The sequence below is a fragment of the Neolamprologus multifasciatus genome, chromosome 12 (genome assembly GCF_963576455.1).
Source record: "Neolamprologus multifasciatus chromosome 12, fNeoMul1.2, whole genome shotgun sequence".
NCBI classification, from domain to species: Eukaryota; Metazoa; Chordata; class Actinopteri; order Cichliformes; family Cichlidae; genus Neolamprologus; species Neolamprologus multifasciatus.
This window is the reverse complement of record NC_140450.1, coordinates 5,670,449-5,686,239: the sequence shown is the minus strand read 5'-3', so window position 1 is coordinate 5,686,239 and position 15,791 is coordinate 5,670,449. Positions and strand designations below refer to the sequence as shown.

General features: G+C 40.7%; 1 protein-coding gene across 3 annotated transcripts in view; it reads right to left on the bottom strand.

The window, feature by feature from the left end:
• znf608 (zinc finger protein 608) overlaps positions 1-15,791 on the bottom strand; it is a 79,241-nt gene that overhangs the window by 26,148 nt on the left and 37,302 nt on the right. The gene's annotated exons all lie outside the window — the stretch shown is intronic.

Genomic DNA, 15,791 nt, shown 5'->3' with positions numbered 1-15,791 from the left:
TTAAAACATTACTGTTGGCCACATGTCGGCAAAGTTATGTGACATTAGTGACGTTTGTACTAACTTGGTTTTAAAGCCTTTACTTTAAAATATACGCCGTTCAATAGCTGACCTTAATCTTACAGAGAATGATCAAAGCTCATGTAGAAACAAACAAATGAACAAAAGATTTTCTCCTTCATTTCTGTCAAACAAAGCTGTATGAAACGTTTCCAGCTGTTAGTATCATGGTTGCTAGGCAACCTGGGCAGCGCAACGGAGGCTAGACCGTCCCATTTCACAAGCCTCGCACTTCCGGCCTTAGCGGTCTTTAAGTACGCGGCCCTTGAGGACCGTTGAGGCTGCGTACTTTAAGGCAGCAGACCCTGAATTGGGATACAGCCCTTGTCTTGAAGTTCTCCAGAGGCCTGGTAATGAACTAATCATTTGATTCAGGTGTGTAGACCCAGGGTGAGATCTAAAACCTGCAGGACGTTACAGAGTGCCCTCTGGTGGACAAACTATGCAATGTTAACACATCTACCATGGCTGAAGGGTGTTTCTCTTCTCCTTTTTTTACTTTTTATTTTTATTTACACATAAAAGTGAGGAACCTTCTAATGGCCAGCAGAGCCTTGTGGAAACGATCAAACATCCCTGCTACCACGGTGTCGCTTAAAGTCTCCAATGGTTCTTCCTTTTCTTGTTTAGCCAAGCGATAGAGTGTCCTCCCTTTCTGCAACTGCTCTACTGAAGGTAGGCCAGGTTGACAAACATAGCTGTGACATAACTCTGGACTCTCTGTGAAGTAATGGGACTGACCTGGGTCTGTGAGCACCAACTCCCAGGAGAATGCTGTATCCGAGCGACTGAGTATGGACATCAGTCAGCAAAATACAAACATCCACATACCTGCCCAAATTGGCTACATTGCTGTACAGGCAATGTGTAATGTATGCAGGAAATATGAGCAGACAAAAGGTCAACTACCAGAAAAACTGTGCAAAGCTCGCTCCCACTTCTCGGGTTCAACTCGGCATGGAAGTGGACTGTGTGTTCTACAAGCTGGGCAGCTAAGCTGAGCACTGGAGTGATGCGTAAGATGCATGTTACATGCAGATTTCACAGAGACTCAGAAAAGTCCTTTGGGGAGTCAACGTAGCTATCTGTGACAGCTGGGATAGACTCCACGACCCTCACAACCATGAGCTGGAGGATGGATGGATGGGTTTTTTATTTATCAGCTGTTACAAATGACGATACCGACGTTTCTCCACAGTCACTTGGACTCAAGCCCACTGAAATAAGGTGTATATAAGAGATGGTTTAGCAATAAGAGTTCAAAGATGGAAAAACAGTGGTCAGCGGGGGCCGATTCCTCTGGTTAAAAAACCAGAAAAACAAAAACTGAATTCATAGACGAAAATAATCCCACTGCTTCTGATATGTAAACACTATCCCGATGATTTTTTTATGTCAGTGACGAGTTTCAAGTCTTATTGAACACTGAAAGGTTTGTATTCATGTAACGCAGTCTGTTATCCGTGCAGCATAATGACACTGAAACTAGTTTTCGACTGCCAGCTGAGATTCTTTCTCTGCAGTCTTGAGCCTCAAATGGAGGTAATGCAAGTGCAGATGCTCCCCGAGGACTGGAAACAAACCACTGCAAATATGTGAGAAACTGCTTGGTGAGTGCATTCCTCGGTATGCCTCTGTATCTTCTCAGACTATAAAGGTTTGGATATAGCTGTAAATAAAATCCTCTCTTGATTCTGTTCAGTCACTAAAAGTTCATTTAGAGGCCAGGTGTGGGTTTTTGGAAGCTGTGTAAGGCCCAGGGGTGCAGCTGCATAAAGCTCTCACCAGTAAAGCAGCTTTTTAAATTATAGAGTTATAAAGCTACATATACACATGGCTCCGCTGCGTAAAAGTCAATATTTGTAGAACTGCAGGACAACATGTATAAGCCTCATTTAAATTCTCATCACAAATGTACACAAACAGCCCAAAAACAACATGGTTTGAGGGCACATCACCACTCATTAGTTGTGTTAGTGAGAAAAAGACAAGAAGACATGCAATTTAACCAATTTGCAACACTGACGACTCTCTTCAACAGCAGAACACAGTTATTTTATCATAATTATCAAAATGTAACATCAGAATCGTGCTCAATAATACATTTATGAAGCATATCCTGAAATAGGCTCAGCAGATGAGACTCAAATTAAAGAAAAAATGACTAAAATGTAAAGAAGTGGTCCAGTGTTTGATATGCTCCCACCTGACTAAACTGTCACTGGCTGGACAACTGGCAATTTTACATTCACAATAAAAAACGCACAGCAGGACCGTCCATTACTGGCAGCAGGAGGTATTTTCACATAACTGACTTCTGGCTTAATTATATTTAAATTTACTGAACTTACTGAACAAACTAATTGACGCCATCTCAAAGACGCCAACAAGATGTGTGTAAGCTTCACAGTTTTCAAATCACAGGCGTCAACAAGGAACATTACCTAAAAACACTAGTCTTACACCTGCACTCTTTTGAGTGGCCAACAGGGGGCGTTTCCTGTGGATGCAGATATTAGCCTGGTGGCATAAAGGCTATAGGAAAATGACCCTTTGGCTTTCCCTGATTAATGACCACATTAAAAATATTCCCAATAAGTTTATGTCCTTAGTTTTAGTTAAATAAGTTTTATTTAACACAGCACGATGTTTATTTAAAAATTAGGGACCCCGTTATAGTCAAAATGGAGAATAAAGCAGGGTATGCTGTACCACATGACTGACAGGTAGCTGCTGCATTAGCGTGAAGTGTTCCTTGTTTTCTCAGTCAGATCCATCTCTAGTTTGTCACATCTGGCTTCAAAACACCAAAATAGCAGTGAAAAAAGGGACTTTTCAAATGTGCAATATCACAGAGGCTATTTTTATCTTCTTTAATACAGTCGGTGGTAAATAAAGCAGCTACAAGCTGGATGTGACGCCCTCTCTAAATAGAAAAATGGCTCAGAGACTTGTGCTATGATTTTACTGAAACAACTGAAAGGCACTTTGAGTTCATGCTTCATTTATTTTTTTTAAATGCTGCATAAATAAAATTGACTGAACTTGACTGCGATATTCATCATACAAAAATTAAGCTCATAAATGAACCTTTTGGGATGAAATTTTAAAGATATCTCTGTAAGCTGTAAAACAATACCACAAGACATTATTTTTCTATCAGGTTTTGTCTTATCTTACCTGCAGGGTGCATCCTCGCTGCTCATCATTCTTTTATAAATACCGGTTTATGCATTATATAAATGGCATTTGCATGATTTTTGTGTGTATGCATCATTTATACATCTGGCCCCTGGTGTGCAGCTGAGGAGCACTGATTAAAGCGAGCCGTGCGCAAAGACAAGAAGGTGGCGTTCGAGCCAAATTTCAAAATAAAAAGTCAGAGGGTCTCTGACAGCTGGTCTGACTAATAAGACAGCTGAGATGATGAGGTCAATACAGGGAGGTTGACGCATACTGTGTACAAAGAAAGGGTTTTGTTTGACCTAAAAACATAAACAGACATTTTAAACGGGCTTTCCTGTAAATCAGTATATGTCTGTAATGTGCAGGCAGCGGCCCTCGGAGTCAAGAAACAGCCGTGATGAGCTGGTTTGGTAATTTGTAACTTTAAATAGCAGAAGCAAGAATCTCAGCTACTCATCACGATACAGTGATGATGCGACTGTATCACAATATAGTGACTCAGTACTAGGGGTGGGGGAAAAAATGGATACTGTGTAGTATCGTGATATTTTGTTTGCTAATAATGTATCGATACAGGGACAGCAGAAATCGATATTTTGTTACAAAAAGGTTTTTGTGCTCTGACTTCAGAGCATGTTGATCCTTTTTCTGAGCAAGAATCCTGACATTCCTTCACTGTCCAAATGTGTTTAACTTGTTATTGGCAGCAATAAACATGACAGTTTACTTATTTTAATTTAAGACATGTTTTATTTTAATTAAGATTAAAACTTTTTTATTTAATGTAAAATTAGATTTTGTTTTAATTTACTTTCAAATTCTTCAGTTGCTGAAGGGGCTGCATAGTTTTCATAAACTGCATAGTTCAGAATAGCTATAATTGTACCAGATGGTTGCGTTCAGTTAAGTTGGACTAGACTGTAATACAAACCGTTCAGTTTGTCAACAATAAAACTGAAATGAGACAAAGACTGAGTGTGAGACTTTGATATTAGAGAAAATGAATATTGATAAAGTTTACCTTTATGTACAGAATCTGAATATCGCAAAATATTTTTTTTAAAAATCGCAATAATATCGTATCGTGCGTTAAGTATTGTGATAATATCGTATCGTGGGATGTATGGTGATCCCCACCTCTACTCAGTACATTATAAGACAGTCAGTCAGCTACATACAGTGATACAATGAGTCAGATTGGAAGAGGAATCTGTTTGAAATGCCAAATTCCACAAATCTCCAGAGACTGATTGGATGGATTCAGCTCTCAAGTACTCAGCGCAAACGAAGGCATGAAGTCATTAGCATGAAGTCAATGAACAGAAGCAACCACGATGCACCCGATGGACCAACGTTAGCGCTGATGACTTATAGATCCTTGGTGTGGATCTTGCAATCCTCATCAGGATGATCTACAGTAGAAACACGTCTCACATCAAGTCTACACATACACTGCAAGAGACCTGATGATGACGATGATGAGCGCTTGAACAATGGAGGAGTAAGCAATACGATACTGCTGCGTCAACATTTTGTACCGCTCCTGATAACCAATAAAAGAAATATTGCAAATACTTTTGTAATCTCAAAGGAAAACAAAAGATTATCTTCTTTTTTAAAACCATATCTAAAAAAGCTAATGTCACTTCTAGTTTAATCTTTCATGAATTTCTTGATATCTTATTGCAGGCCCACGTGGATGTGAAAAATCTACTTCAGTGCTGCATTGCTTGCAATAAAGAAATGAGCAATAAAGTAATAGAACAAGTCAAGCAGACAGTAAAACAAACTGACGGTTAAATAATAGTTGGACAAGGATAAAAGGGTACAAGATGTAGGATGAAGTAGATGAAATATGTAGAAACAAAGTCCAAAGTGCAGCAGAGGAGGTTTTCCTCTTCACTCTCGTGCCCCCTGAAGCCTCGCTCGGGCTGAAACGTGACAGCGTTTCTATTTTTAGTCAGCGAGTCTCTTCTTGGGAAGAAGCCAAAACACTCAATAGGTCGTCAGTTTGTGTCTCGCTGTCATGAACGTGGGCGTTTTTGTTGCTATTAGAGAACCTGTGTGGCATTCGAGATCCCTCAAAGTCTGTTTCTAACACTTATTGAAATAAACGCCCTGACTCAATTTTACTGCTTCACAGAGGCTTCGCACAAACAAGCAACCGCTTTTTAAAAGAGAGTGAGCAATGGCTGAGTAGTGCTTGAACTAAACGGCCCTGAATTCAAGCATCTCTATCTGAGGGACTTCAGGGTTTGTTTGTTATGAGTCAGGGAAAAAGAAAATGTTCTCCGCATCGTGCGCCCTCTCTTTATCCTCTGCACTGCTGAAAATAACAAAATCTTAATGGAGAAATTAAAAATGAATGTCTTTCCCTCGTTCACACCGACCCTGCATTGACTCTCTGTTCATTTTCTCCCTCGCAGTCTGAACCTGCATTTACTTTTGCTGTGAAACGAAATGAAAAAAGACGCTCGAGCTGCACTGCTGCATCCAAATGTGACATCCACACTGCACTGAGTGCAGTTTAAGTGTCTGTCGAGGCTGTCAGAATCACCCAGCTCTGCCTCGCCTGTGTTTGTGTCGCTGCTGCTTCATATTTTTCTGCTGATTTGCTCTAAGCTCTCGGCAAGCATCCCCCCGACTTCTCCTCTGCAGCTGTGTGAGCACTGTCAACAGCAATCCTTAAACCCGAGCCAGTCACAGTCACTGAAGTCCACAGAATCACATGTATTTAGCAATAAAATGGGCACTTTCTCATTTAAGTGCTGGTAAATTAACGTGATTAATTACTGCTTCGTGAGATTTTGGAGGGGAATTTTTGAGAGAATGAGGAATTATGTATCAAGTCAGATTTGTCAGGAGGTTATTAGAATAATGGCAGACAAGAAGGTTCAGAGTCCTATATGTGTAATTGCTTAGTCAGCAAAAGCAGCTTAGATAAGGTTAAAGAATAACAGTGCTAATAAAGTTGTATCAAATCAGTGCCCCTGTGATGGACACTGCGTCTCCTCCAGTGCTTCCAAACAATGATCGTATTACTTGATTTTTATTTTTGGTACCTGAAGAACATTGCAGGAGAGCAAACCTGTCAAGCAAAGATTGCGATGCCACAGTTCAGATCATTTCCTCTGAATGTCCCCTTATAGACACCTCAGGATGTTACAGTAAAACTTTGCTTTGACAGCCTCATCCTGAGGGGCGAATTAACTGTGTAGGATCCCTTGAATGCTGAAAAAATGATGAGTATTATCCTGGTCTCACTTATCACCTGACACATTGCCTCCAGGCTTGGAAACTGTGGATTCTCCCACTGCAAACTGCTCGGCTGTAGCTGAAGACTAAGCTCATCACTTGACGATCTTCCACATGAAATTCGGATCAGTTTGAAACGGAAGTTGATGTTTCTCGTCTGTACAAGTTTGAGGTCTGTGGTGAAATCACAGAGTGCTATTTGCATGTGGTCGTTTTCAGTTAAGCTATCCAAAAATAGCAGCTGAACTGAAAACGATCTAGGGTGTATGAAAACATGACTTTAAACTGGAATTTAAGGCTATGTCCACACATACACGGGTATTTTTGAAAACGGAGATTTTCCGTTTTCGTTTAAAAAAATAATCCCGTCCACACGTAAAGGCAGAAATGAAGGAAAACACTGCTAGGAACATGCCAAAGCAGCAGGTGGCGCTATATTCCTAACCGTGTAGAAATGTTGGCCAATCAGAAGTCTAGAAGCCTCTGTGGGAAATATTAAAGAAAGCTGGGGCATAGAAGCAGAACCGAGTCGTATGTGTGGAGGGACCGTAACTGTGTGTGTATATGTAAGCATTTAAACACTGCAGAGAGCACAATTAACAGTAATAGTATTGTAGAAATTCATTTCACCGAAACAATAACGTGGCGCACACTGTGACGTCAAAAAAGGCGCGCATCTTTGACGCTGCGTTTTCTGCGTTTTCTCCGTTTTCCTCGTCCATACGTAAATGCAGAGTTTTAGAAAATATCCACCATGCCCAGAATTTTTAGAAATCTCCCTTTTTTAGTGACCGAAAACGCCGTTTACGTGTGGACGAAAGGTGCAAACGCATAGAAAAATCTGCGTTTTCAAAAATACCCAGGTACATGTGGACGTAGCCTAAATCTTATTAGGGTTTTTCTTATAGCCCTTTTCCACTAGTAACTACTCGGGTCGGCTCAACATGGCTGCACTCAATTTTTAGGGTTTTCAATTAGGTGGCCGTACCTGGTATCAGATACTTTCTAATACCAACTCTGCCGGGGTTCCAAGCGATCTGATCCAAAATGTGATGTCAGCAGGTTAGTCAGTGGTGCCACTTGATGAGTCATGAGAGTGCCTCTTTCACGAAAATCGAAACCGCCATTTTTCGAACCTGGCAACAAGGGAAATGACTACAGAAAAACAACACTGTAGCCCTCGAGTCTTACAAAAAGCCATACACTGAGCAGCAGGTATATCGCCCCATTGTTGTGGTGTTCAGTTCACATTCGAACGATCACAGGACTTTCATGTTGCTACAATGACTCCACGCACATTAGGGGGTACTCGATCATAATGGAAACGACCAAAACCAAGTTGAGTCGAGCCAAGTAGGTACTAGTGGAAAAGGGCTATAAGACTTGGGATGAGGAGCTTGGCTATCTGAAGGGATAATGCCTCATGGCCACCTCCCTTTGGAAGTTTTCTGGGCATAACTTATGGGATGAGTCCCTGGTGCAGAACCAGAACTTACTGGAGAGATTTCCCATCTCATTTGGCATGGGAATGACTTGGGATCTGCCAGGAGGAACTGGAAAGTGTTTCTGGGGAAAAAGATGTTTGGAACACCCCACTTAGCTTGCTGCGAATGTGACCAGATTTTGGATAAATGGATGGATGGATGGGATATCCACCCTTAATGACATCCAACACAAGAAAGAGTAGATTAAAAGAGCAGTGTGATGCTTTTGGCTCACAGGAATTAGCTGAACATGCACTGATATCAAATGATGAGGTTATCATTTGAAACTTTAACCACGATCAGTATGAGCATCCAGATCGGAACAGTGTTTGTGTTAAAATAAATTTTAATAGTTAGATTTTATGGCCAATAAGATGAAGGAGCTACTTAGTTGTTATTACATGTGATTATTTTGTGTGTTCATTGAAATGCAAATCACTTGCTGAGCATAATTATTTACAGTACTTGTAATTGACTTAATGTCTAGAATCCAGACAGACAGACTGAGAGATCCGAAGTCATGGAGTTTGTGCAGCTTAGTTAAGAATCGAGCCAATCACTGTTTGATTAGCGCTCATCAGAGTCTGGTCCCCCACAGGGAAGAAGACGGGGAGGAGGGTTGAAGCTGAAATGGTGGTCTCTTCTTCTCCTCCTTTCTGTCTCTCCAATTAGTATTCAGCTTAATTAACATGCAACCTGCATCTCTCCCTCCCGTATCCCTCCGCCGTCACAAGGAGGGGGCTCCAGTTATCACTCCACCTCCCGAACAATACTCCCTGAGCGGCAGGAAGAAAAACACTATCTCTCTTTGTCTTTCTGTGTCTCTCTCTTTGACTCTGACATTGTCCATCGCTTTCAGTCTGCATCACTGATGAAAGGCTTCTTCTTCGTGCCTCTGTCGGTCTCCTCCTGCCTCCATCTTTACATTCCTCTCCATCTCCTCTTATCCCTGCGGTAGTTTAAAAATACAGACTAAACCTCTGCTACAGCTCTTTCCATTTCCCCACTTCTCGCTCCATCCATCCATCCATCTGTCAGCCTGTTGGGACAGACTGAGCACCGAATCTATTTTCTTGCTCTTTTTCTTTCCTCTTGCAGCCACCCTCCATCCTTTTCCCTCTCTGTGTATTATTTATTATCTGGTGATATACTGCAGTTTATGTCTCTATATCATTATTTATTTGCTCATTAGAGTGTGTGACTCACTTTATCCTAATATAATAACGTAACGCATCATCTCTCCGATGCTGTTTCTATTTATTTACTTGCACAAACCTGGAAACACAATGCTTTGATGTTTTCATTTAGTGCCTCCACTGAGGGGTGGGGGTGGGGGAAGGTGGCGGGCTGGAGGATGTTGTCACTCTTGTTTGTTTCTTTGTTTTCTACTCAGCAGGGTATCTCAGGGAAGAATCGGTGCGAGATTGGTGGGAAGTCAAAAGCTTTTGGTGGTGAACTCGGTAACAGTATTTTTGCCTTATTAAAACATGAATTTTACGAGCACAAAGCAAATTTAAAATTCAGACTCTTTTAAAAAATTTAATTGGAAAAGGCTTGCTAATCCCTGAGACACTGACATCAATGAGCAAATTCACACAAATTCCACAAAGAATGACACCAGCCAGATGGTGAATTTGAACCCACGACCTTCTTGTTGTGAGGCAACAGTGCTAACCACCGCACTACTGTGCTGAAGCTAGAGAGCTAATCACAAATGAGAAAAATTAGGGGCTGACTCCCAAGTTGTTCTGGAGAGACTGCACTGGGCTGGTGAGTTGTTGAGAGGGTTCAAATTGATCAGATTTCCTTTAAACAGTCAAGATAAACAAATAATTAAATACACAAATATTCACTTTTGGAGAGAAGAAATATTTGGAATTTAGAATTTAACAGTTTACAGAAAAATATTTTGAGATATTACCAGCTGACCAGAGAAAAAAAACTATTCAGGATAAGTCTGCAGAGTTCATCTCTAAATTCATGTAACATCACAGCATTTAATACCAAAGTAGAACCTTTATAGTCAAAAGAAGATCAGACAGGCTGGAGTGAAAGTGGGTTGCAAAGCAGCTTGCAAATGCACAGTTTACATAGCAGGCTCTGCTTGAACTATAGAAGTGTACCAGCTGAACCATGATGGGTGTGGACTCATACTGAGATCAGCTGATCAGTACTACACTAAATATTGTTGAGTCTGTATCACAGTGTTTTCGTCTGTAGTGTTGCGTGTTTGAATTAGCTTCTTGATTTTTGTATATCCTTTAATACTGAAAACTCATTTCCTGTTCACAAAGAAGCTGATGTTGCTTTCTCCTTCAGTAAGGTAACATATATGCAAATAAGGTAAAGTTTACAATATCTACTGATTAAGGCCTACATTTCTTGGGAAAAATGTAATTAAAAAAAGAAAACCTTAGATATTTCTTTCAATACTCTAACACACCCCATAGCTACATGTTGTCACTCATTAGTTAGCTTTGAAACCTGAAGTTGAGGGTTTTAGTTTGGACACAATTATGTCCTGATTCTCCTTTCTTTATTCTAATGAGGACAATAATTTACAAAATGAACATCATGTTGGTTTCAATACAGAGACATGAACTCATCAGAAAAGCGTTTGTTCAAACTAGATTTGGGTTTCTACAGATGTCTACAACATAATTGCTTCCTATTGGCAATTAGAAACAATCAGGTTTATGGCACTTCCACATTGGCTTAAATTTTAACATTCAGTTTTTATATACAGCCTGTGTCACACCCCCACTCCCATCTCAGCCTTGGAGGAGGATTGAACGCTGATTTCTCATTTTTCTAAAACATTCAAGCTTCATTTTAATTTTTTACCTGCAGTTTGTTCCTTCTTTTTAATTATTTGAGGTCGTCAAGATCCACGAGGATACATCTAAGTGTATTCAAAAGTTTTATCTACAGTTTGTTTTCTCTGACTTTGCCTCTTTGGGCCCTGTTACAAACAGTCTGAAGTGGGAGATGCATTTTTCACTTTCTTTCTCGTCTCCATCTCTTTCCTGTTTAGCAGCAGTCTTGGCCAGGGTTATATTGCCCTGCACTGTGTTTGTATTTTCTTCTTTATTTTTTCCTGGGCAGAAGCGAAAAGCACCAGTTAATTAATACTGGGGCACTTCTACGCCAAACTCAACACTCAGCTTCAGAGGACCAGCGGCTGGCAGAGCGAGATGGGCAGTGAGAGATTGGATTTATTCATTAAAAGCCTGCAGTAAGTTATTACACCTCCGCTGAGAGGCTGCAGTGCTGAATGCTGTCCTCGTTAACGGCCTATCAAAGTGCGGTGGCGTAGAAATCGGCGGGTGAATCATCGGGCCGTCTGATCTACAGCCCAGCACTCCCGTGGTATCATTTTGTAGTGTTGGATGCGTTTCTAGTTCTGCGTTATTTGGACTCATGAGCGCACGGTGCAACGCCAAAACTGCTCTCACGAGGACGTCCAGCCTTGTTTGAAAAGAATCACGGTTATTTTTGTTTGTGGGACTGAAAGGTCTGGGATAATAAAAAATTAGTACTATCATCTACTTTTTCTTGTAACATATGTTTTTCAAACCCACACAGATTGTAGCAATGCCTGCTTTATTTGGGCCAAGCGTATCTTTTCAGGTCACAAACAGCTGAAATATTCAACTTTTTTTATATGCATATTTTCACTCCAAAGAGGAAGAATTGGCAGATGATGTTCTGGCTGTGGGTTGCGAAGATGGCTGAAAGTAAAAAGGAGAAGCTAAAATAAAATCTGATCTGCAGTGACAGGACCAAATTGAGGAAGTGCACATCGTTAAGGTTAGAGAAAGACGGCTGCAGTTGATCAATACTGATATTTGGTGATTTACAGCCCCGGTTCTGAAAATGTTGAGACCCTGAATAAAATGTAAATAATAATAATGCAATGAAAGTCCTCATTACACTATATTTACCTTTATACAACATCCCATCTTTTTGGAATTTGGGTTTTAACGGCAACTCATATTTGTAGCACTGAAGTTCTCCTGGTGCAAATTTACAGACATTTTTCTGCCTGTTTCTTATGTCTTTTGTCAGAAAACATATTTATAATTTTAAATTAATATCTTTACTGCTGGAAAATGAAGGAATGTTTCTTCTGGGTTGCCGATGAAAGGCTTGAGCCTTGTGAATAAGATCTTAGTCACTAAAATAGAATCTAAAATGAATGCAGTGTATTGCGGTGAAGCCCTGAGCCTATAAACCAGGTAATCTAAAATATATTATCCAGTAAAATGTGAAAGTACAAGACAGAAGAAAATAAAAGGCCAAAAAATGTAAATTTACTACTGCTGGTTTCAGGGCGCAGACTGTAGAGCTCACTGAAGAATATTGGTGATATATTAGGTGTACAAATATATGGTTGGTAGGCTTGGCAGTGGTTTTGATTTTGTTTTAAGCTTCACCCCAAAAAACAGAAAGGTGCTTAACAAAGTAAATTGAATTTTCAATTTTTCATGTGACAAAAGGGAAACAACCTCCAAATCTTTACAAGATATTAGAGAAATCAGGGACTGTAAAAGTTTTTTAATGTAGATCAATCATCCAAAATTCAGCTGCGACTTGGGGCTGTCAGTTCTGTCTGTGCTTCAGTGGAAGGCAATCCTGCTACTTCTCCTATCTGCCCGGCTCATCACCCATAGTACAGAAGCCAAGCTGTGCAGATGTGCATACAACATCAAGAAGCTGTCGGTGGACGGCTGGTTCAAAAAACAAACAAACACACCAAAGAAAACCTCGCTGATCTTTGCTTTCTTTTTTACTGAAAAACATTTTTTTAGGGCTAGACCCTGTTTGCTGGGTGTCAAAATTGTTTTACTTGAAGGACATTTCATGATATGTCACGTTCTCTAAACCCGATCCCTTTCTGTGGCACAGTGTCATCACTCTGCTGCATTATCTCCACGGCTTTACCAGATGCATCCACACAGACCAACAAATTGCCTCATTGTTTAATGCTTTCATTTCATTTACAGTGGGGCAAAAAAGTATTTAGTCAGCCACCGATTGTGCAAGTTCCCCCACTTAAAATGATGACAGAGGTCAGTAATTTGCACCAGAGGTACACTTCAACTGTGAGAGACAGAATGTGAAAAAAAAATCCATGAATTCACATGGTAGGATTTGTAAAGAATTTATTCGTAAATCAGGGTGGAAAATAAGTATTTGGTCACCTCAAACAAGGAAAATCCCTGGCTCTCACAGACCTGTAACGTCTTCTGTAAGAAGCTTTTCTGTCCCCCACTCGTTACCTGTATGAATGGCACCTGTTTGACCTCATCATCTGTATAAAAGACACCTGTCCACAGCCTCAACCAGTCAGACTCCAAACTCCGCCATGGCCAAGACCAAAGAGCTTTCGAAGGACACCAGGAAAAGAATTGTAGACCTGCACCAGACTGGGAAGAGTGAATCTACAATAGGCAAGCAGCTTGGTGTGAAAAAATCAACTGTGGGAGCAATCATCAGAAAATGGAAGACATACAAGACCACTGATAATCTCCCTCGATCTGGGGCTCCACGCAAGATCTCATCCCGTGGGGTCAAAATGATCATGAGAACGGTGAGCAAAGATCCCAGAACCACACGGGGGACCTGGTGAATGACCTGCAGAGAGCTGGGACCAAAGTAACAAAGGTCACCATCAGTAACACACTACAACGGCAGGGAATCAAATCCCGCAGTGCCAGACGTGTTCCGCTGCTGAAGCCAGTGCATGTCCAGGCCCGTCTGAAGTTTGCCAGAGAGCACATGGATGATACAGCAGAGGATTGGGAGAATGTCATGTGGTCAGATGAAACCAAAGTGGAACTTTTTGGTATAAACTCAACTCGTCGTGTTTGGAGGAAGAAGAATACTGAGTTGCATCCCAAGAACACCATACCTACTGTGAAGCATGGGGGTGGAAACATCATGCTATGGGGCTGTTTTTCTGCCAAGGGGACAGGACGACTGATCCGTGTTAAGGACAGAATGAATGGGGCCAAGTATCGTGAGATTTTGAGCCAAAACCTCCTTCCATCAGTGAGAACTTTGAAGATGAAACGAGGCTGGGTCTTCCAACATGACAATGATCCAAAACACACCGCCCGGGCAACAAAGGAGTGGCTCCGTAAGAAGCATTTGAAAGTCCTGGAGTGGCCTAGCCAGTCTCCAGACCTCAACCCCATAGAAAATCTGTGGCGGGAGTTGAAAGTCCGTGTTGCTCGGCGACAGCCCCAAAACATCACTGCTCTTGAGAAGATCTGCATGGAGGAATGGGCCAAAATACCAGCTACTGTGTGTGCAAACCTGGTAAAGACCTATAGTAAACATTTGACCTCTGTTATTGCCAACAAAGGTTATGTTACAAAGTATTGAGTTGTATTTTTGTTATTGATCAAATACTTATTTTCCACCCTGATTTACGAATAAATTCTTTACAAATCCTACCATGTGAATTCATGGATTTTTTTTTCACATTCTGTCTCTCACAGTTGAAGTGTACCTCTGGTGCAAATTACTGACCTCTGTCATCATTTTAAGTGGGGGAACTTGCACAATCGGTGGCTGACTAAATACTTTTTTGCCCCACTGTATTTATTTATTTCACACTTAGTACAACAGTTTCCACGGTTAGTTTTTTCAGACAAACCAACCACACTTTCTATCAGTAAAGCACTGCAACCATGTGTGAAAAGGAGCAGGAAGAAGAAAATATTCTTATTAAACCCTGCCCCCTATTTACAATCCAACTTATATTGCAAGGATTGCAATATACGTTTATTGCTTAAACCTTGATGGTTTCCCATCTTTGCTCAAATCAGAACACGGTGCATTATTTCATGCAACAGCCGAGATGCAAAGACGCTGAAAGCACAGGAGAATTATTGTTTGCTTTCTCAGAAGAGGATGTTGAACAAACGAAAAAAAAGGACTCATCGAGCTGGAGTCATAGAGCGATGAAGTTGTACATCGCTTCAGAGACTAAAAAGTGAAGCTGTCTATCAAAGTCTGTAGAAAAATTGTACCTCAGTAATCATTTCCTGCTGAGTTTATAGTCTTACTGACTCATTTTGGATCCTGGTGACTACAAATAAAGTCAGTTTTCTAAATTTTGATCATGCTAATTTTCAGAAAGGATTAGCCAGAGACATGCTTACTGGATGATGACCTATGACTGATAAGCCAATACATCTTCTCAGATAGTTAAACACACAAACCCTACAGCGCAGATCCTTCAGTCACATTAAATCAGCGCCTGGTGCCAAAGGCATTAGCTACCTCACAGTCACATCAGCTTCTCTTCAAATCAGATTTCACCACGTTGCAAAAATCCATTCACCCACCCAATAAGGTCGTCGTTTACCTCACACGTTTACATTAAGGTCACTTGATAATAACTGGACCAGCTCCATAAAATAATTAACGCTCTTGAAAGTTGCATTATGTTGTGCTGTGTTTTCCTGATAAGAACTCATTATGGAATTACTAAATATCCCAACGAGCCAAAGCAATAAATAAAAGTAGAAATATTTCCTCAGCTCTAAGTAAAAACAGTCTGTTTCCCTAGAGCTGTCAGAAATGTATAAACGGTCCTTAAATGAAGAGTCTCCAGTTACAGTGTGATTGACTATATCTCACTGAAAACGCCGTCTTTAGTTTTAATGAGACAGACTAAAACAACAATTTGCTGGAAGCATAAACCCCTTTTTTGTAAAGAGGCCACCCTGCCTCCGAAGAATGCTTTAAACTGGATACTAAATAGGCAGGATAGCTGCAACAAATGGAAACGAT